Raw genomic sequence first — 23,045 nt, forward strand, 5'->3', positions numbered from 1 at the left:
ACTAATATAAATTAATTATTATTTAAACTATTTTCTATTTTCATGGAATTTTATTTATTTTTTATTAAGACATTTTAAAATATATTTCTTATTGTTAAAGGTCGGTAGAGAAATTTAAAAAATAATTTTCCACATTGATCAAGGGGGATCTTAATATAAGCTCGTATACAAAATGAGATGAAACACCAGTTCAACGTTTGAGGTAAACACATTAGTTTTGATAAAACATTTAAACATTTAAATAATATCAAATTTTAAAATAAATATTTTTTTATCGGAAAGGAAATATTTCATATCAATGATAAAGTAAAGGAATATCTAACTACTTTTAAATGGAAATATCAAGTTTCCATATCAACATTAAAAGTAAAGGAATATTTGAAGTTACAAGATATCTGACCACTTTTAAATGGAAATATCAAGTTTTCATAAAGGAATATTTGAAGTCACAATATATCTGACCACTCTTAAATGGAAATATCAAGTTTTCTTATCAATATTAAAAATAAGGGAATATTTGAAGTTACAAGAGATCTAACCACTCTTAAATGGAAACATCAAACATAATTATTTATGGGTTTCAATGAATTCGTGTTCCCAATTAATTCTATTATGAGTAGACACGAAAATATTATAATCTAAAATCAATTCATAGACATAAACCATTATAAATCAACTCAAAGATATAAATATTTATATTTTAAAGATTTACTTTATGTGGAAAATTTTCATACCAGCTTTTCAACTTGTCCTGATGATGAATCACACTGGTTGGTTCGAAACGCGTAATTTACGCCGAAGTTCTTCGTATTAATATTATGGATCACAGAAGCCTCAATTCAACAAGATTGTAGTATTAACTTACAATTTTCCAGAGACATAAGAGTGTTTCATTGACTCGAGAGGTTTAAGTTTAGGTTTATGTTAAGGATGTTTATTTATTATTAAAATTGAAATTTTACTCATATTGATTTAAATAAAAAATATAAATATTAAAATATTATATAAATATTTAAATAATATTAATTCATAAAAAAATTACACATAAAACAATTAAATCTTTTTCAATTCATACTAAATTTATATTTAAATACTAAAAACAAAATTTGTATATGCATTGCAAATCAAATTGAAAGAGTATTTATTCAAAAAAGAATTACTAAGTTGCATCGTTCCACCTGCGGTGGTTATATTCGATTGCTAACCCTGCCGGAAAAGTAGTTATTAATAAATTATATTAAGGTATTTAGACTTCTGTGATCCATAATATGTTAGATAATCTTCGGCATAATCACATAATCAATCTTGTGTCGACGCGTTTCGAACCAACCAGTGTGGTTCATCGTCAGGACAAGTTGAGGAACTAATCTGGCTAAGCGTGAATAAATAGCGTGTGCAGAGACTCCAACAGCTATAATGCTAACGGCTACTTTTGACCGAATGAACTTGGTCAAACCACCAACCTCGGTGGTTTGACCAAGTTCATTCGGTCAAAAGTAGCCGTTAGCATTATAGCTGTTGGAGTCTCTGCACACGCTATTTATTCACGCTTAGCCAGATTAGTTCCTCAACTTGTCCTGACGATGAACCACACTGGTTGGTTCGAAACGCGTCGACACAAGATTGATTATGTGATTATGCCGAAGATTATCTAAATAAATTATATTGTTCAACCAAAATCCTTATCGGTACCGGAAAAGGAATTACTAAGTTACATCGTTCAACCATCGTTAAATTGCTAACCCTGCCGGAGAAGTAGTTATCGATAAATTATATACTGCAAACAAGATCCTTAACCCTACCGGAAAATGAATTACTAATTAATTATAAATTACACCGTTCAACCTTTAGCGGTTATATTAAATTGTCACTTAAGAGATTCCAAATCCTACCGGAAAAGCAGTTAATGAATGTAGCAGTCTCAGACTCTCAGTTATATTTTTTAACGGTTTTTTTCGTATATCTTCTAGGTTAATCGTACATAATTACGTAAGGATTTATCTTGTATGGGCATGTCTGGTGGGTTCTTGGTACTAATTACTCTGTTTACTCTACATGTTGAATGTGAGCTCCATAATTTTGAGTTTAAGTTTAATTAGAAAACCCTGAGGAAAGAAAGGGTAAAGGCATCTGGGTCAAGCCGGGTCTACGGACTCCAGGCTAAGGAGTGCAGGGGGCTGTTGTTAACAATTTGAAGGCTCCTCACACTCTGGGTTGGTTCATGTTTTCCTCTGAGTATTGGTTCGGGTTGTCGATTCATGGTGTGGTGCAGTGCAGCACGACGATGCCTATGTTCTTCGGTCCTTCTAATAAGTCTAAATTAGATTGTTTGTTGCTTTTATGTCCTGTTGTTAATCCAGGTCTGCCTAAATCGCTTCTCCCTCAGCCCTCTGCACAATGTGTTGGGTCTCGAGTGCGAGTAGCTCTGAGTAAGTTGACGAACGGTGGTCTAACATCGTCCATCATGGTGAAGACCCTTCCTAGTGTTGGTGCCTATGGGCGTGGAGGTCGAGGTCATAAAAATCAGGGTGGTAAGGGTAACGAAAGAAGCTCGACTTCTGGCAAGCCTCCATGCTAATGTGACAAAAATTGGATGCACAAATCCTACAAAACATTGTCGAGGCCTATTACGAGGGGACTCCAACCTAGGTGAAGCAACTGATCTCGACCTAGGAGGAAAAATTAAACCAGAAGGTTGAGATAGAGTCACCAAAGGAGGACTATAGCATCCTAATCCCTGACCATGGGCATACCCACAATCGCCTCACTCTGTATAAACAATATGTTCACCTTTTCTGGCTCATGAAAAGCATTGTTACCAAAGCGATGCCTTCCTCTCTCACTATTGTTGCGAATATGGATCCTGGTCTCAATGACATTTAGAAAGAACTTCAGTTGATTCAACTCTAACTTTAGCACTAGAACACTCACCTAGGCCGCATTGAGCGCCACATTCTTTATTTGACTCAATCCAAACTGTTGGGCTTAAGTGCGAAAGATCCCACTCTAGTGGAATCATCAGATGATTAGATGATAGAAGGTTCATGTCTGTTATCATTTTTTTTTTTATGTTTTGATGTATATTTCGGGTATCATTTCTGTTTATAGATTTATGGTTATTAGACGGTTTCCAAACTATAAGTCTTATAAGGCTTTGGTAGACAAACTCAGACTATTTAAGTTTTGGATGACATATAATGTGGTTTGATGGCCAGCAGACCTCGTTTCCCACTAGGTAGGTTGAGGCCATCGAACATTCCTTATTATTGTAACCTACTTGATTATTGAAATGAAAGAATGAATAGGTACTTCCAAGCCTAAAAAAAACAATAAAACCTTGAATTTGATTATTTGACCAAGATTATTTATTTTATCATGGATGAAATTTGATTTTGGTAAAAAAAACTGTTTGTGACAGTTTAATTTGAATCATAAAATTTCATTAGTCGATGCTTACCTAACACATAGCTAATAGTAAACTTTTGGGGGTCTATGGTCTGTCTTCATTTGAACCTTGGATCAAACAGGGATCTCTGAGTCTTCATAGATTTCACATTACTTCAATCACCAATTGAACTACCCCCAAGACCATTTAGATTTTATTTTATCTAAATATAAAAATAAATAATATATAAGTTCTCTAAGTTCTCCAAAGATTACTTAAGCCTTGATCTGTGGCTTGAGAAACTACAACCCAAGGGCATCTAAGCCTTCAAAACCACCTTGGTACCACACTCAGCGTGGGCCACACCAACCCTTAACATGGCTAGATCTTCACATCATAAAGTGACTTAACAATACAACCTATCATCTTCTCTTCTACACCCCATAGGTAATATATTTATTATTATTATTCTAAATAATAAAAATAGACTTTTCAAATATATATATATATATATATATAATTTAAAATTATTTTTATATTTAATAAAAAAAATTATCTTTCATTAATTATATATATATATATATATAAACTTTGTTATACCCAAATTACTATTGTTAGGAAAAATGAAATGTCCCCTTTGCCTTTAGTTAGGCCATCAAAATCATTCATATATTTTATTGAAATAAAAGTTTAATATTATAAAATTTAAATTCACATCGCATCTAATAAGGCTTGTTCTTCCGGCCTGGAGTATGTCGTAAAACTGCTTCTGCTTGGCTAAGAGCTCGTCTTCCTCGGACGTAAGGAAACAGGTTAACGGCCCAAGATCCAGAGGCATCTGGCAGGAGTGAAAGCCTGCTCCCTTACGGACCACCAGCGGGTTATTACAGGTGGCGTGGTTTTCCTTGATAACAGTGATGAGTCAAACCGACATTCGCGGATAGCAGCCAGAGATGGCTGTCCTCACTGTTGGTTTGACACCTGAGTTTGATAGGTTTTGCCACCTTCGGAAAAAAAAAAAAATAAGGCTTGTTCTTTGCGGGCTTCCTATGTGTAAACATTATTCATGCAAGCCAATCCGAGCATCCCATTTTCATTGTCCTCTGCAAGTAAAAAATGTACGCGTGGAAGATGGTTGTTTCGTTGAATGCTGCTACTTTTTCTATTTGTCTTATTTTCGGGTTGTAGAGTCTGCGGTCTGAAATGAGCCAAGTTTTCTTCCTCTTTGGCATATGATCTCTCATGTCGGATTCCATTGGATTTGATGACAAGCATTATAAAGAGGAAAACAAGTAGCCAGAACAATGAAAAATTATGAAACACCATGATGACTTGCAAAACAAAAAAAAATAGGCCCAAAGGAGTGAAGTCACTTGACTATAAGGAGAGGAACGGGTAGCAAAGCAAACTTGAGTAGAGACAGTTGAACACGTTACAAATCAAGCTCCAGTTGGAGAACTAGTTATTCCCTCCCCTTGAACGGAAAGAAAAGAGAAGTCGACCTAACCTCCATGTTCAACAACGTTTGAATTTACCTTTTCCCGATAGAATGGGTATGTGAATTCTAATAAAGACCTAAAACATGCATTTTGCCCGCTGGATAGAGAATTGGTATTTAACGAGTTCTGTGATTTAAAGGATCCTTAAGAGGCCAGGTGGGATACTAACTGGTGAGAAAGCAGGAGGAATAATAGAAGCGCAAGGAAGAAATTTCTACGGAGATTCATAGGGCCATAGTTGGCCAAGGTGAAGGAAACCACGAGCATAGTTGGCCTCAAGGTGGTTCCCAATGCGAGGGAAGTGCTCATTTCTCTCTACAACAAAACCCTCAACGAAATCAAGATAATTCCAGAGAATGTCCCCTACAGGAGGCATGTGGAGGCCTTCACCAACCATCGTATGAAGGTCTACCAGGAAGAAGAAGATTGGGAGACGATTGAGAAACGGATCGCCTGTGGACAGGTCGAGGAGCTCATCTAGGGTGCCAAGAGTGAGCTCCAACTAATCCCCAAGATGGTAGATAAACTCCTCTTTGGGGCTTATTTAAATTGCAACCTAGGATAAGAGTTTCAAGATTTTTACATATCAGTTTATTGATTGTTCAAATTGGAAATAATGGGCCAAAGAGTGAATCGTGGACCTGCTAGAAACAACCATCGCATTTACCCATCGATACAGAGGTACATAGGAAATTTTGCATTTCTGAAGCCAAGGATAGGCAATCGTTTACAATGTGATGTTAAATTGGATTTCATTCTGTTTTTTAATTGAGTTCTTTAACATTATTAGATAAAAAAACAATCTCACCGTAAGAGTCTTTATCTTCTTCATAACACGGGTAGTTCCTCTACACAGGAAGAATAAGGAAACTAAGGGAAATCTGATAGGGCTCAAGTTGGTGTGTTTTACTAATTAGTATAAGGTGCAAGCCAAGTGAAGGGGAAGTAGAAGATGGAAGAGAATGATCCAGATGGATATTGGTGGCCACCATCCTATTCCACTTGAACCCACAACAATGTCTCTTTCAGTTTTTCAGTTTCCTTGATTGTAGCACAATTTACTATTTTTGGTAGTTTTTCGGGTCTTGAACTTCCAGCGCTGTTGTGAGGCCCTAAACGACGTTTTTATGGAAAATAGAGAGATCAGAAAAGGCTCAAATAGGATACAACTTTATTTTTAGCTTACTCTTAGAGATCTTCGAAACGAGGTATTATGATAGGAAAACAAAAATCATATGCCAAAGTTACGACGTCGGGAAATTGATGTGCCAATTTACCCAAACGGGGTCCACAGTTTTGACACTTCATCTCCTAGGGTTAGGTTTCTTGATGTTTAGGGTTTTCCATTATTTCTCAATAATAAATAGGCCTTGGAGCATTATTGTAACATAGAGTTCAGAGGCATGTAGCCACCACATATCTTCTTAGAGATAAGCTACCATCGCCCAAGCTAGTTTATTTCCATTATGTTTGTAAGCATATTTCAGTGTTCTAATATTAATGAAATGAAGTGTTATTTCTGCTGCATCTCTATATTTATGGTTATATCTTTAATTTGTTGTGTTCCTATTTAAGTTTAGGTCAGTGGTATTGGAGTAGTTTGTTCGTTCTCTGTTTTTCTTTGCATGTCCCTAACAAGGTCAGTGTATAAGGAGTTAGGGTTTAATCTGTTGAACAATTTCAAGACCAGCCTAACAAACCTCGATGGCCTCTCATGGCAGAAGAACATAAAGACAAGGGGGTAGAAGATCCTTTCAAAATATTGCTTGAGGAAGCCCTCGAGCGACAGAGGAATGCAATGACGGATAACTTTGCCTAGATCCTTCGATGGCTACCCACATGCGACACATCTCATCCAACAACGATTCTGGAGGTGCCACTCCTTTTAAGGTACAAGTTAACTTTGACATTCCCTTATTTGAGGGCCAGATAGATGCAGATGTTGTAGATAAATGGTTGAATCTGTTGGAAGGATATTTTTTAGTTCATGAATTTTCCAATCGAGAAAATATTACTTTTTCACTTCTCAAAGCCGCCCCACACGTCAAGGACTAGTGGGAACCTACTATGAACAAAAGGATGAGAGTGAATCTTCACTGTTTTCAGTCGCACCCACTTGGGATTCTTTACGAGACACCATCAAGGAACAATATTACCCTGTTGGGAGCTATAAAGATAAATACATAAAGTGGACCATGCTATGGCAGGGAAGGGACAAAGATGTGCTAGAGTTCACAAATGTTTTCCATATCCTCTGCACGAAGTTGGGTATCAAGGATTCTGAGCGGAATTTGGTACTCAAATACTGCAGATGTCTACACAAGTACATCTAGCATGAGATGGAGTTCTTGGACAACTCCTCGCTCGGCACGACATACTGATAGGTTGTTAAGATCGAGCAGACGTTTAAACAGAAGAGGCAAGACTTTGGATATGCGAATCCGAAGCAAGGAAAAGGCACCCCCAAACCCCAGAGCAAAGGCCAAAGCCAAGGTAGGGGCGACCTAGGACAACCCGTCGAAACTGCAAGTAAAGAACAACACTACGAAGCCAAAGAAGGACACAGGAAATGGTGTGAGTTCCATAAGAGCTCCACTCACAACACAAGTGAGTATCAGGACAAGTAGTCATTGGTGGCAAATCCGAAGGCTTCTGTTAGACGCAAGTTCTGACTCTGAGTCAGAACCCGACAAGGTCAATGACAAAGGGAATCATATCATTGACGTGGATCCTAGTGCCACCATGGCCACTACCCAGATCCAGAAAGATGATCCTAAAGATCCATAGGAGGGGGAACGCCTCTTCCACTCACAAATGTGGGTGAAGGGTTCTCCGTTGCAGTTCATTGTCGATAGCGGGAGCCAAAAGAACCTCATTTCAGCAGAGGTTGTGAATCTGTTGGGCCTACCGACGACAACACCATTTATACACAAATAAGCAAATGTTCTCATTTATATAGCATGTAAGTGTGCACATAATCAAAATAGCTTCGAGTGCAATCCATCTCTAAACCAAAAATACATCAACAAACAGGGTCTGGATGGCCTCTGGCATCTAAAAAAAATCACACTAAAACAAATACCTATATATAATCAAAATCATTACATATATTGGGATCTTCATCCTCAATATCACCCTATAAGCATTGAATAAGATAGAAAAAAGTACCATGTCGATTAAAGAATTTTTTTGAGTGATGGGTACAATTTTAGTAGGGCCATGATAAAGGAATTTGACAACCAACACCCCTAACATCAAGATACATAGAAGGTTTGGTGCTCTTGATTAAATACTAGTTCCATGCCTGTTAAAATTGGAAGTAGGGCCAAACTCCATGTGTGTCATCTTATTAATGACAGTTGATATTTTTCTTGGGTCCCTCTCATCAAGAGGTGTAGGATTGATCTAAAGATCATCCAATTCCGATAAGTATTCATGGAGATATGAATTTATTAGTGTTATGGGACAATTTGTCAAGGTCGGCCAGCAACCAAACAAACCCCACTTGTGCTCAACATTTTAGTATAAATAGAGGTGGCCTTCAAGTCATTTCCACACACTCACTTGGGATCTCTTCCTCTCTACCTGTCTTTGGGTTTTAGTAGGAGGAGAGATTCTAAGGGATAATGCTGCCCTAATGGAGATCTACGTTGCCCTAATGAAGAAGCCCTAGATGCAGAAAGGAAGGGAGATCTAGTATGATGAAGGAGGCCTAAATAACAGACTCTAACGCAGCCTATCATACCCATATATATACGTTGTTCTAGAAGAGTTTGGGACAACCCTTAGAAACAACAATAGAGATACACGAACAACAAACAAAAGGCCCTAATACGTAGTCCAACAAGGTGCCCTAGCCATAGTCTAAGGAGGCCTAATGAACAACAAACAAAAGGCCCTAATACACAGTCCAATTAGGTGCCCTAGCCGCAGTTTAAGGAGGCCTAACGAACAAAAAATAAAGGCCCTAATCCACAGTCTAATCAAGGATACCTAACTGTTGTTTTGTCTACCATACATAGCCCTTATCAACAATGCAAGGAGTCCCTATGTATGCTGTAGGTGACAACATGAATCTAAGTGCTGTAGGTGCATAAGTGTGCTAGAGATGACAACATGGACTAAGCATTGTAGGTGCCTAAGTGTGCTGTAGATGACAACATAGTGTTGTAGAAAAAACTGTTACAAGGCATGAGTTAAGGATTGGGAATTCACTGTCATAAAGAAGAAACAATGAAGTCTTAGAGCTAGGTTGTATGTTATCTAGTGAACACATGACAATGACATCTTCAGTCTGATGTATGGCATGTCAGATATATACATGCTGTAATAAATGGAGGACAGTGTTGTGGAAGGTAGAGACAACCTTCCCTTAGAGAACAATTGCAGACAAATCAAGGCAGACATTGTGACGGTTAGTTGACTGCACTTTGGAGAAGTCTAGCTGCTCTGCTAGGCTGTAAACCATAGCAAGTAGCTAAGACTGGTATGTGTAAAGCAGCATATTGGATGTAGTGATGATGAGTGCAGCATTGAGTGCAGATCCGTGATGAGAGCAACTCAGTGATTGGAGCAACACAGTGAGAGGAGCAACAACATGAAGTGCATAGCATGGTCATTAGGTCCAACGCTGTGATGATGAGTGCAGCACGGTGCAACATGGTGAGGTACAACATGTGGAGGAGATGCAATACAAGGATAGGTGAAGTAGTCACCTTGGATAATCCACTGAAGCATCATGTATTCAACTGATCTCATGTAGAGATGATCTATTCTCTTATCTAGAAAGTCGAAGTGTTGACTTCTGTTGTAATTGTACTATCTCTTTCTGTGTGTGTGTGTGTGTGTGTGCTGAACTATTGAAGAACATATAAGAAGAATCGATCAAGGGTTTCCCCACATTGGGGTTTGTCCCTGGCTAGCGCCACATCTTGTGTCCTCTTGTCTTGGCTTGTCTTCTGCGATATATGTTTATGTTCTATTTGCAGTTTACTTTAATGCTAATGTGATTGCTAATCTGGAAAAGATATTGAGCTAACTGTGAAAATTGAAATAAATTGCTCTAAGCATAGAACATACCTAAACTTAACAATGCCCAAATCCAATGGAAATGTTGTAATCCCCCTGATCTTAAAATCCTTAAAAGCCATTAAGTCTGCTGGATTCTTGAGTTAGATCTAAAATTCTATTTTTTCCATATGAAATCCAATGATGTCAAAACCACTTTCAAACATCATCAGTCATTTCATGGTAATGTTAAAAATTTAAGTAAACAAAAATAAAAGAGAATATCACTTTTACTTTAAGAAGTTAACATTACCATGAATTACCTACCGATAATAGGGTCATAGTTGAATATTAGGCTTCCCATTTTTAGGCATATGCCCTGAAGTGCTCCTTTTGGGGAGATGCGTCCCCCACATTAGGGAAATGTTTCCCCTTGCATCTCCTCGCGTCTCCCCAAAAGGGGGACATGGGGAAACATTTTCCCCAATAAACTATATATTATTTTGATAATGCATATGAATTCAAATATTACTCACCAAGAAACTGCAATTGCAGTAATATCTTAAGACACATAAACACATGGCCAAACAACGAAATCTCAAATGAAAATTCAAATATAATAACTCACCAAGAAACTGCAATCGCAGTAATATCTTGAGACACATAAACACATGGCCAAACAACGAAATCTCAAATGAAAATGTAACACATTGTCTACTGAGACTACAAATTTGCCAGAACGACAGATTTCTTATTGAATTTAGTAAGAAAAAATCAAAATAATTTTTTTGATGATGAAAATGAAATCAATCATTGAGCACCATCAAGAACCCCAAGACACCCAAAATCTTTAACTTTAACAGCCATAACTCAGATTTTCAAAAATTTCTGTCAGATTTTCTCATAATCTTGTCAGAATTCTCATTATTTTCCTGACTAATTTGTGAGATGTAATGAGTGAAAGTTGGACTGCTCCATTCCCTACGTATTTATGGAGCCGCTTCGTTCAGCCAGTCCCACATGGATTCCATCATCGCGGTCATCGAAAACCTCGACTGTGGGTATGTGTGCGATTTCCGGGTGGAGTTCTAAAGCGGGCGCATGCATAATCGCCACCGTAGGATTCAATCCTCCGCGTTACCAGGCCCTTTATTTTTTGGAATTTGGTGGCCCATATCAATCCTTCTAAAAATCACACGTGGCATTTGAATTTAAATAGTTTTTAAAATGAGGTCTTCCCGGTATTTATGTAGTTGTTGGCACTCGAAAACTCTAGTGGAGATGATTGGTGAATCCTATGCACAATTGAAGTTGATTTTAAAAAAATTAAAATTTTAATATGTATATTTTTTAGTTTAAAAGATTTAGTTGTTAAATTTCTTCTATTATAAATTTTAATATTATTTATTAATTTTTGAAAATAGTTATTGAAGTTAATTTGTTTTGCATTTTAATATTATAAATTTTATAATCTTAAAATTTAATAATTTATTTTATAAAATTACTAATTCAAAACAAGAATTTATTTCAAACTTCCAAGCTTTCATTCCAACTCCCTTGAAATCATGTTTAGAAAATATGAGTGAGTCACCACTTTCCTACCATATATTTGGTCCATAAAAGATTTAACATATTCATAAAACTTTAATGATGAAAGGATTTTCCGAAGTAGCTTCTCATGTTTCAATGGTCATGATGCCACACACTTTATTTAAAATTTAGGTAGGATTTGCCCATGGGGCTTTGGATTGACAGTTAATGAGTGTACTATTAAGGCACTCCTTGGGATAGGTCATCGCTTCAAATCCCTCGTGGGTGCTTAGGTAGTATTATATAGAAAAACATAAAAATAAAAAATTGGGTAGGATTTAAAATTAAAAATAGGTTCTCTAAGTTCATAGGGTGAGGGCTTATTAGTGATCGGAGGTTCTGTTAAAGCACTTATTTGTAAATGTTAGGGTTCAAACTTAGCGGTAAGAAGTTATTTTGGTTAGTCTTATTTGATATAGTTTGTAGGTTATTATGTTCGGTCAATATGTACATTTTTTATTGTAAGTTGTAACTATAATTATATAGTTCTAGTTATCATTTTTTTTTTGGTTGGATTATATATACTTAAAGTTTTTTAAAGTTGTTTTTGTTTATTTATTTATTATTGTATGTAGTAACAAATTTATATAATTGTAACCACATAAAATAAAATTACGTGTTTAGAATCAATCAGTGTAGTTCATCTTCAAGACAAAATGAGGAATCATATCTAGGCAATGGAATAAATAGATAATGATATTTTATTTTATGTGATTTTACCGAAAACGCTATTACAATTAATATGGATCAAAAAAGTCTGAATTCTACAAATTTATATAATATTGAAAATTTAATATAAACATATATTGATTAATTGTAAATCTTATATATATATATATAGAGAGAGAGAGAGAGAGAGAGAGAGAGAGAGAGAGAGTATCTTAGAGGAACTAGCAGCCCGCCTAACACATATAAGTATTACTAGTAACTCCTCAATTTAGGGGGATTTAAATTGGGTGTGCCTTGTTTCAAAAATTTCACAAATTTCAAATTAACCAATTAAGGTGTCCAAAAATGATTAATTATAAAATTATAATTTATAGTAATATAAATTAATTATTATTTTCTCTATTAATTTTTATTTTTACAATATTTTTTTTAGACGAAGTTTAAGATATATTTGTTATTGCGCCATTCTACAACAAAATAAAACTTTTAAAAAATCTAAAAATAAAAATAATTAATTTAAATGTTTTATATAGTTATTCAAATTCAACGCATATGATAAAATAACTATTAAACACATAAGATAATTGTATTGTAATACAATTGTCTTATGCATTTAATAGTTGTTTTATCATATACGGTTGAATTTGAATGGATCATAAATTTACCTTCAACAAAAAAATTTACCACATTAAAATTCCAGACCGTAAAATTTTAAACATATTTACTCTTTATTAAAGTCAATACCATTTAGTAAATAAAGTAAAAATGTTATTTCAACACAAAGAATTGAAAATCTTGCTCCAAAATCTTTTAATATTTCTTTTAATTAAATATTTGTAAAATGAATATTTAAAAGTAAAACCATATCCTATGGAGATATTAAAATATCTAAAGACATAAATATTTCCACGTCAAAGTTGTAATATTTGAAAAAAATGTTATCATGCCATGTAAAAAATATTATTAAATCTAATAATTAATATTAATATATTACAATATTAATCTTATAAATTTAATAACTTAGTGTTAATGCAATATTAAATTTGTTATATTATAATATATATTAATGTATCAGGATATATATTAACACTAGATATATATGGGAGGGAAGAACAAAGAGAGAGTGTTAGAGGTGGAGAAATAGAGGGAGTGTGAGGAAGAGAGAGAAAGGGAGGGAGAGGAAGGATGAGAGAGGACTTGAGAGATAGGAGGAGAGAGGGGGGATAGAGAAATGGAGTTGGAAGGAAAGAGAGGGAGATAAAAAGAATCACATAGAGAGAGAAAAGTGGAGAGAGAGAGGGAGTGACAAGAGAGAGATGGAGAGAGAGTGTATATGTCTGGGGTGAGATAGAGAGATAAAGGAGAGATAGAGAGAAGAGGGGGAGAGAAGGAGAGATAGTGATAGAGTTGGAGGGTGGAGAAAGAGAGAGAGACAAAGACAAAGAGATAAGGGGGAGAGATAGAGGGAGGCAAGAGAGAAAGTGAGAGAGAGGAAGGAAGAGATCTTGGATGTGTGAGAGAGAGAAGGAGAGAGGAAGGGAGAGAAAGAGGGAGGTAAGAAGAAAGACACAGAGAGAGAAAGGTGGAGTGAGAGAGAGGGAGTGATAAGGGAGATGGAGAGAGAGGGAGAGAGGAGAGAAAGAGGGAAGAGATACAGAAGCGGGGAGCGAGGGAGAGAAGGGAAAGAAAGAGAGAGAGGGAGAGCAAGAGAGAGGGAGAGGAAGAAAGAGGGAGAGATATATAAAAATGAAGAAAGAGCGTGTATGTTTTGGGGGCGATATAGAGAGACAAAAGAGAGACAGAGGGAGATAGATATATAGATGGAAGGTGAAGAGAGGGAAGAAGAGAGAGATAGAGAGAGGGGGAGAGAAATAGATATGGAGGGAGAAAGCATGTGTATTTGGGGAGTGGGGGTGAGATAAAGAGACAAAGGAGAGATGGAGGGAGATATACATATAGATGGAGGGGGGAGAGAGGGAAGAAGAATTCTTGCGCTATATGCATTGATTTTAGTGTAGATGACGATTTCTTACCCTATTTGATTGCTTACATTGAAGGAGATAATCTGAAGGACATGGGAGAGGAGGAATGAAGAGAGAGAGAATGAGAGGAGTGAGAGAGGGAGAGAAGGGTAAGAGAGAGAGAGGGAGACACAAAGATGGAGGGGGGAGAAAGGGGGGAGAAAGGGGGAGAGAGAGAAGGATATAGGGAGGGAGATAGTGATAGGGTTGGAGAGAGAGAGAGAGAGAGAGAGAGTTGGGAGAGAAAGGGAGAGAGATGGCTTGAGAGAGAGGAGGAGAGAGGGAGGGAAGAAAAAAGACATACAGAGAGAAAAGTGGAGCGAGAGAGAGAGGGGGAGTGAAAAGGAAGAGATGGAGAGAGAGTGTGTATGTTTGGGGGTGAGATAGAGAGACAAAGAAGGAGAGATGGAGGGAGATATAGATATAGATGGAGGGGGGAGAGAAGGAAGAAGATTTCTTGCACTAAATGCATTGAATTCATGGTAGATGGTGATTTCTAATCCTATTTGATTGCTTGCACTAGATGCATTAATTTCAATGTAAATGTTGATTTCTAATGATATTTGATTGCTTGCACTAGATACATTGATTTCAATGTAGATGTTGATTTCTAATCCTATTTGAGTGCTTGCACTAGATGCATTGATTTCAGTCTAGATGTTTTCTAATTCTATTTGATTACTTACACTAAATACATTGATTTCAGTGTAGATGTTGATTTCTAATTCTATTTTATTGTTTGCACTATATGCATTGATTTCGGTCTAGATGGTGATTTCTAATTTTATTTTATTGTTTGCAGTAGATGCATTGATTTCGGTGTAGATTATGATTTCTAATCCTATTTAATTGCTTGCACTAGATGGTGATTTTAGTGTAGATGATTTCTAATCCGATGCATTGATTTCAGGGTAGATGGTTATTTCTAATTCTATTTGATTTCTTGCAATAGATGCATTGATTTCAGAGCAGATGTTGATTTCTAGTCGTATTCGATTGCTTGCACTAGATGCATTGATTTCAGTGTAGATGTTGATTTCTAATCTTATTTAATTGCTTGCAGTAGATGCATTGATTTTAGTGAATATGTTGATTTCTAATCTTATTTGATTTATTGCATTAAATTCATTGATTTCAGTGTATATGTTTTCTAATCTTATTTAATTGTGTGCATTAGATGCATTGATTTCACTATAGACGATGGTTTCTAATTTGATGTAACTCAATATAAGATGGTACATTAACTTAAAGTGATTGGATTAACAATGTGCATTTATTTCACTGTAAGCACAAAAAAATGATTAACAATTTGCATTAATTTTTGCGTTATAGTAATTCAACCTATTAATATTTAATATTGGAGAGCAAGAGAGAGAAGGTATGATGTTTACTACAATAGTTTGAGTTAAAGAATTGAACGGTTTACAGTCTCAACCATCATTTTCATATAATCGATATGAAAAGATGGAAAAACTAACAAATAATGTAAAGATTTTGTAAATATCACCACTCATTAAAAAAAAACAAAATTATATTATTTCTTTGACTTTTGAAAAACATATATATATATTGAAGGAAATAAATTATTTCAAACATTAGCAATGAAACAAATGATTTTAAGAGTAATTTTGATGCAGTAAATTATTAAAACTATTCTTCAAAATATATTTAGTAATATGGGGACACTATTAAGAATTATTAATTGTCAAAAGTTGTGATACCTAAATATAAATGAAATATATGTGCAATACTCTTCAAAATATATTTAGTAATACCTTGAGAGACATTATTAAGAATTATTAACTGTCAAAAGTTGTGATACCTAAAATTAAATGAAATATCTGTGCAGGCAAACTATTCACAAGATTGTCTCCCTTCTTCATCACCAACTAACAGACAATTACATACACATATAGAAATATAACATTAACATTCACAAACATTATCATCCAAATCCAAACACATAAACACACAAACAAGTCAAAGCATCCAAATTCAAACAAATAAACACACAAACCACTCAAAGCGTCTAAGAGCAGAGGTACAAACTATTCAAGGAAAGCAACAAAAACAAAATTAATGAAGAGAATGATATAGTCATGTCAAACAAAGCAAACATAATATAAATTTCAAAGTATAAAGTTTATCTCAAACATATACACAATAATGATAATCTAAAATGTGTCATTGTTTCCCTCCTAGATCTATCTAACTTCGGAGGGATCAAATCCATCGAGGTGTAAACCTTTTACTGAGAGGGATCAAATCCCTCTAGCTGCAAACCTTTTCTCAAATTCCACACTCCAAAAAAAAAGTTTACACCTCGAGAGATTTGATCCTTCTCGAAGCATGATAAATCTTGTACTTAGATGAATTTAGATTGATTGTTAAAGAGAAATGCAAACATCACACTTGATATTAAAAGTATGAGAATATTTGACATTACAAGAAATCTAACCACTCTTAATGCAAACATCAAACTTGATAATTACTTATGATTCCCCATGAATTCTATTATGAGCGGACAAAAAAATATTATAATCTAAAATCAACTCATAGATATAAATATTTATATTTTAAAGATCTACTCTATGTTAAAAAAAATTGATACCATATAGCAGCTTTCAAGCTCATTAATGATAGTTACTTATGAGTCCCCATGAATTCTATTATGAGCGGACAAAAAAATATTATAATCTAAAATCAACTCATAGATATAAATATTTATATTTTAAAGATTTACTCTATGTTAAAAAAAATTGATACCATATACCAGCTTTCAAGCTCCATAATGATTCAGGTTTCAATGAGACTTTGAAACACTGTAGCATGTGCATTGCAAATCAAATTAGAAGGGATTTATATTTTAAAGATTTACTCTATGTTAAAAAAAATTGATACCATATACCAGCTTTCAAGCTCCATAATGATTCAGGTTTCAATGAGACTTTGAAACACTGTAGCATGTGCATTGCAAATCAAATTAGAAGGGATAGAGATTAATGTGTATTTATTCAGAATACAAGTTTTAGTTACTACCGGAAAAGGAGTTACTAAGTTGCATCGTTCAATCTGGAGTGGTTATATTCGATTGCTAGTCCTGCCGGGAAAGTAGTTGCAAATAAATTATATTGTTCAACCAAGATCCTCATCCTATCGGAAAAGTAGTTATTAATAAATTATGTTGATCAACCAAGATCCTCAACCCTTCCGGAAAAGTAGTTATTAATAAATTATATACTGCAAACAAGATCCTTAACCCTACCGGAAAATGAATTACTAATTAATTATAAATTACACCGTTCAACCTTACTAATTAATTATAAATTACACCGTTCAACCTTCAGCGCATATATTAAATTGTCACTGAAAAGATTCCAAATCCTACTGGAAAAGTAAAGTAGTTAATAAATGTAGCAGTCTATCGGTTATAAATTTTTTTTGGATTTTTTGGTATATTTTTTAATTTAATGGTATATAATTGAGTAGGGATTTATAATTAGAATTATAAGTTTGAGTTGTTAATTTTTTACAAGTTAAATTCAAATATTTTTTGGGTTAAAAATCTACTTTAAATTATAAAAGTAAAAAAATCTCACATTTCAATATCCAAAACATATAAAACATGTAATATTTTGTTCAACGAACATCATTAACCTTACAAGAAAAGGAGCTTTCTCAAAAGGAGAAAATGAAACTTGTTGTGCAATTTCTATATCTTTTGTGATGAATACAAGAACTATTACACGATCCGTACACAAACCTCTAGATCTTCACTCAACAATGCTCTTTAACGACGTCATGACCTCCTACGAACATGAACTAAATGTCCTTCGATCCTTGGTAAACCTCAGAAGAACCTCTTTTTTTTCAGAGGGAAAAAACAGAATAGATTATATTAAGTGAATATAATGGTCGATACATTTGTGGGCTGCTACCGAGCCAAGCATGAACATAGCAAGCCAAACGCCATTGATCAGAGCATATTTAGATGATACAAAAACGTATGATCAGTGCATGATGTGTGAGAAATATATTGTTGAAGCATTGATCCGCGGCAACTGTCGAATCCAAAACTCTAAAAAAAAAACAGTTCCGCAGAATCGTAATAAGAAGTGAGAGGGCAACAGCAAAAACTCGATGACGATAATAAAAAAGAAACTGATCCCATAGCGCTGATGGAGATGATATAGCAGGTAACGAAGATTGCAGCCAGCCAATTTAAATCGGTGGAGCCAAAGAGCCCAGAATAGAAGGAAGTATGGAGGCAAGCGGCAGCCCGCAATCTTGAAAAATGCGACTGTTCCTCCACTTCCAAGTGTACCAGCATGTGAAGATGAAGAGAGCCTGCCAGTTGGGGCGTTGAGAGCCCCACCAAACGAAGGCTTCCTGAACCGAAGAGAAATGCATGTGAGGAAAGCCGTAGAGTAGGGATAGATCATACCAGATGGCCGAGGAGGCCGAGCAGCAAAAGAACATGTGGAAGTTCGTCTCCAGCTCCGTGAGACAAAGTTGACACCTGCCCGGACCAGTCCACCCCTTCTTTTGCAGTACATCCCATGCAAGGTTCCTGTTGTTGAAGAGGAGCCAGGAAAAAAGAATGGTTTTGAGAGGACAGGGTGCCTTCCAGAATTTGATTGGGAAGGTAGAGGGTAGAGGAGGCTGTGAAGCAATAACGGCAGAGTAGATGGTCCGGACAGAAATGGAACGGATGGTGTTATCAATAGACCATATGAGATTGTCTTTGGTGCCTAGTTGGAGGATCCCTCGGCCTGTGAATCTGGCGGTGAAGGAGAGCCATAGGGGGCGGAGGGCAGGGGGGATGGCTAATTGAAGATCAGATTTCCAGAGGGGTTCGAGGGAGGACCAAGATTCGATAAGAGTATTCCAGGTGAAAAGGCCTCTGGAGTGAAAAAAGGAGAGAAGTGGAGGAGGGATGAGGGATTCTAGGTTGTATAAAGTGGGGTCAATGCCAATGAGGACGCTGGAACCAGAGAAAAAAGTCCATTTGAGGTTCTTCAGGAAGAAGGGTTGGATTTTTTTAAAGCTGAGCCAGATAGGGGATCCGAGCCTAATTCCAATAGAAGACCTTCTGTGCCAATAAACAAGATTCCTGCCTTTGAGGTACTTTTGCTTGATTAAAGAACTCCACGGGCTGTTCCCGTATATACCCCTGTGTAGAGACTTGCAGATGAGAGCTTTTCCAAATTGTATCATGTTGAGAAGACCCCAGCCACCTTTATCTTTTGGTCTGGAGATGTGGTCCAGCTTTACAAGATGTATTTTGGACTGAAAGGATCGGCCACCCCACAAAAAGTTTGCTGCAATGGACATCATCTTCTTGTGAACAGAAACCGGGAGAAGATAGAGGTGTCCCCAGTATACCACGAGCTGGGACAGAACCGCTTGCACCAAAGTATATCTGCCGCCGAGGGACAATGTGCGCGATTCCCAGGTAGATATCTTGTGGTAAAAACGATCAACGAGCCAGTCCCAGTCCCTGCCACGATAACCCTTTGGTTTGAGACGAAACCCCAAATAGGTGAACCCCTCCTTAATCTGGGCGAGACTGATCTCGAAACGGTCAGCAATCCACTGTGCCAAAGCCGAGTTAGTTTCGTTGTGGTAGAGCACTGATTTCCCGCAGTTGATTGAGAGGCCGGTGGCATCTTGAAACTTGTTGATTAATAGAAAGAGGCAGATCCAAGAGGGCTTACATAGCATGGCGAAAATAAGGACATCGTCCACGAAGAGATTGTGGGAGAGCTGTATGTCTCTACAGATCCTGACGGGCTTAACTCTGCCATCAGCCACCGCAAGGTTGATGTGCGTACTGAGGCAGTTCATAACCAATATGAAGAGGAGGGGAGAGAGAGGGCATCCCTGTCGGAGCCCTCTCTCTGCATTGAAGAAAGTGGAGGGGATGCCATTTATAATAACAGAGAATTGGACAGATTCGACGCATGCCATGATCCAGCTGATCGCCATGGGCCTGAGGCCAATTTTTGCCAGGAGGAATCTGAGGAAGCACCAGTCCACGCAGTCGAAAGCCTTTTTAAGATCGATTTTTAAGGCAGCAGCATCGGTTTTCTTAGAGATGATGGAGAAGAGGCATTCCTGTGCCATAGCCACTGCGTCCATGATAAGCCTGTCCTTTAGAAAAGCATGCTGGTCTTTTGTTATATGGGAGTGTAGAGCCTTCTTCAATCTTTCAGCTATGATTTTAGAAATGATCTTATAAAGCGTGTTGCACAAGGCAATCGGCCTGTAGTCCCCCAGTGAAGTGGATTTTTCTCGCTTTGGAATTAATGCGATGAAGGTGGCGGATAGAGCCGTGTTTATGCTTCCAGAGTGGCGGGAGGCGTCTACCATGCACAAAAGATCTTTTTTGAAAAGCTCATAAAAATGGGAGAAAAATTCGATCGGCCAGCCGTCTGGTCCGGGGCTCTTGTCTTTTTTAAGGCTCCTTAGAGTTTCAGATAGCTCGTCCTCCGTGACGGGCCTGTAGAATGCATCGTTTGCTGCGTCGTCGAACATGAGCGGCACAGGTTCTATCGCCCAAAGAATATTGTTTACATCGCTGTGGCGCCTTTTGTATTGCTCCCTAAAAAATCTGGTGGCTTCTTCTGCAATATCGTGTTGGGAGAAAAAACAGTCACCATTATCATTTACGATTTTCCATATAGTATTTTTTGTCCTGCGACCATTTGCAAAGTTATGGAAAAATCGTGTGTTCCTGTCCCCGCTCTTTAACCATGTTGCGCGGCTTTTCAACCTCCAGGATTCTTCCTCTTTTTTAAGAAGAGCCTGTTTCCTTCTTTGTAGGGAGCTGATGAGAAAAGCATGGTTGAGCGTCCGGCCACTGTGCTGTATAGAAGAAGAAAGCCGACTTAATTGGAGATTAATGTCGTGTAGCTCTTGTGAATCTCTGCGATGCTTATCGATCTGCCAGGACTTCGTTTTTTCCCTGAGCTGTCGGATTTTGTCTCGGAAGGTGAGAAGGAAGGCATCGTCGGCAAGATTGATTTCCCTCCAGCTGTTTTTTATGAAATCATTGAAACTTGCATCATGTAAATGGGTAGCGTTGAACTTGAAGGAATATCCCATTTTGCGGGCGACTGGCCGCCAAAGCAGATAGATTGGCTTATGGTCGGAAGTGAAATCTCCTCCAGTTTTTGCGGTCGGCATTCCCCATAATTGAATCATGCTGGAGTGTAGAAAAAAGCGATCGATTCTTTTAGCTATGAAGGCATCGCCCAGCCTACCGTTGTCCCACGTAGGAGCCAAGATTTCAGGGACGATATCTACGAGATCCCTTCTCAAAAACTCCTTTCTCATTCTGGCAGCCAACCTGTCAACCGGGCAGCGACAATGGCCCCAACATTCTTCCGAGCTAAGAGTGAAATTTAGGTCACCTGCAATAAGAAGGGAATTAATGTCCAGAATTCCCGAGTTGAACAGCGAATCCCAGAAGAGGGATCGATGTCTGTATGGAGCATAAATGTTCAGCATGTTGAGAGTTTGAGAGCGTCCTCTGATGGAGGCCGAGAGAAGAATGCCCGCAGTGCATTTGAAGGCTTTTGCTTTTATGTAGAGCGGATCCCACATAGCCACCAAACCGCCAGATAGCCCCTCTGAGCTTGTGGCAGCCATATGCCATAATGGGAACATCTTTCTGAAGAAGGCCAGGGACAGCGTGCTGGAATGCATAGTTTCCTGAATAAAAATTACTTGTGGGCGGGCAGCAAGAAGAGTCTCCCTTAGAGCCAGAAACTTTGGGGCGGCTCCCAAACCCCTGATGTTGTAAGAGATGAGAAAGGTCATTTGGAGGGTTGTCCAGCCGAGCTTGCTCTAAGGGGCCGTGGAGGAGATGACTCGAAGATCGGAACATCTATCAAAGGAAAATTGGTTATTCCAAGTTCGGAGGCAGTAGTCCTACCTCTGAAATGTCGACTCCCACCTCTATGCTTTTTTCTGACAGTGATGTTCTTGGCGGAGTTTGGGCTAATGGAGGGGAAGGATGGCTTGTGGATGGTCAGAGGTTCTAAGATCGGAGGGTGACGGTTGAGCAGCTGGTCAATATCACTGTCATAGTTATTGACTGGGGAGTCCGATGGTGAATTGCAGGGGGTCGGGGTCGACTGGGGGACTTTTCCTTTGTCGGTGGCGGATGGTTTAGAAGGCGATGAAGATGAGATGAGAATTGGATGAGATCCAACTACGAAATCTGCTGCGTTCATTTCGGGAGGGGGAGGGACCGCCTCCTCTTCAAACTGTTCTGAGACAGGGGGGCTGAAGAAATCAGACCTGTTCTTTGGAGAAGAGCACTTGAAACCTGCAAAATTCGGCGACTGAGGCCTCAACACTGAATCTTCGTGAGAGCTTCGAAGCTCCGTGGATTTGAAGGAGAAGTTTTCCCCAGGGGGGCTGTCGGAATCCACTTGCGGCCTTTTATCCGGGCGGAAGACAGATCGTCTATGTCTGCGAAAACGGCAATCTTTAAGAAGATGGCCAGTCCGATGGCAGGAGGAACAGCGAAACGGAATGCCCCAATAATCAAGCCTTTGGAGGATCTTTGAGCCATCGCAGGAGATTTCTATATGGTCGGGGTAAGCACCCTTATATGGTTTTTCAATGAGTATCCAAGCAATTCTTTTGTCCTTCGCACCACGAACCCACGGGTCGACGTAGATGAACTTGCCGATGGCATTTCCAATGATAGCCAGAATCTCCGGTGTCCACAGTTGAAGAGGGAGATTGGGGAGTTTTGCCCAGATCAGACAATGAGAGGGAGTATTTTTGAGAGGATCAAAACCAAGGTACCATCTGGAAAGATAGAGGAAGCTTCTGCCCGACACCCACGGTCTGCAAAGA

Source organism: Pinus tabuliformis, chromosome 5_2 (genome assembly GCF_031772625.1).
Source record: "Pinus tabuliformis cultivar Carrire ecotype Pingquan chromosome 5_2, CPIR1, whole genome shotgun sequence".
In the NCBI taxonomy this organism is placed as follows: Eukaryota; Viridiplantae; Streptophyta; class Pinopsida; order Pinales; family Pinaceae; genus Pinus; species Pinus tabuliformis.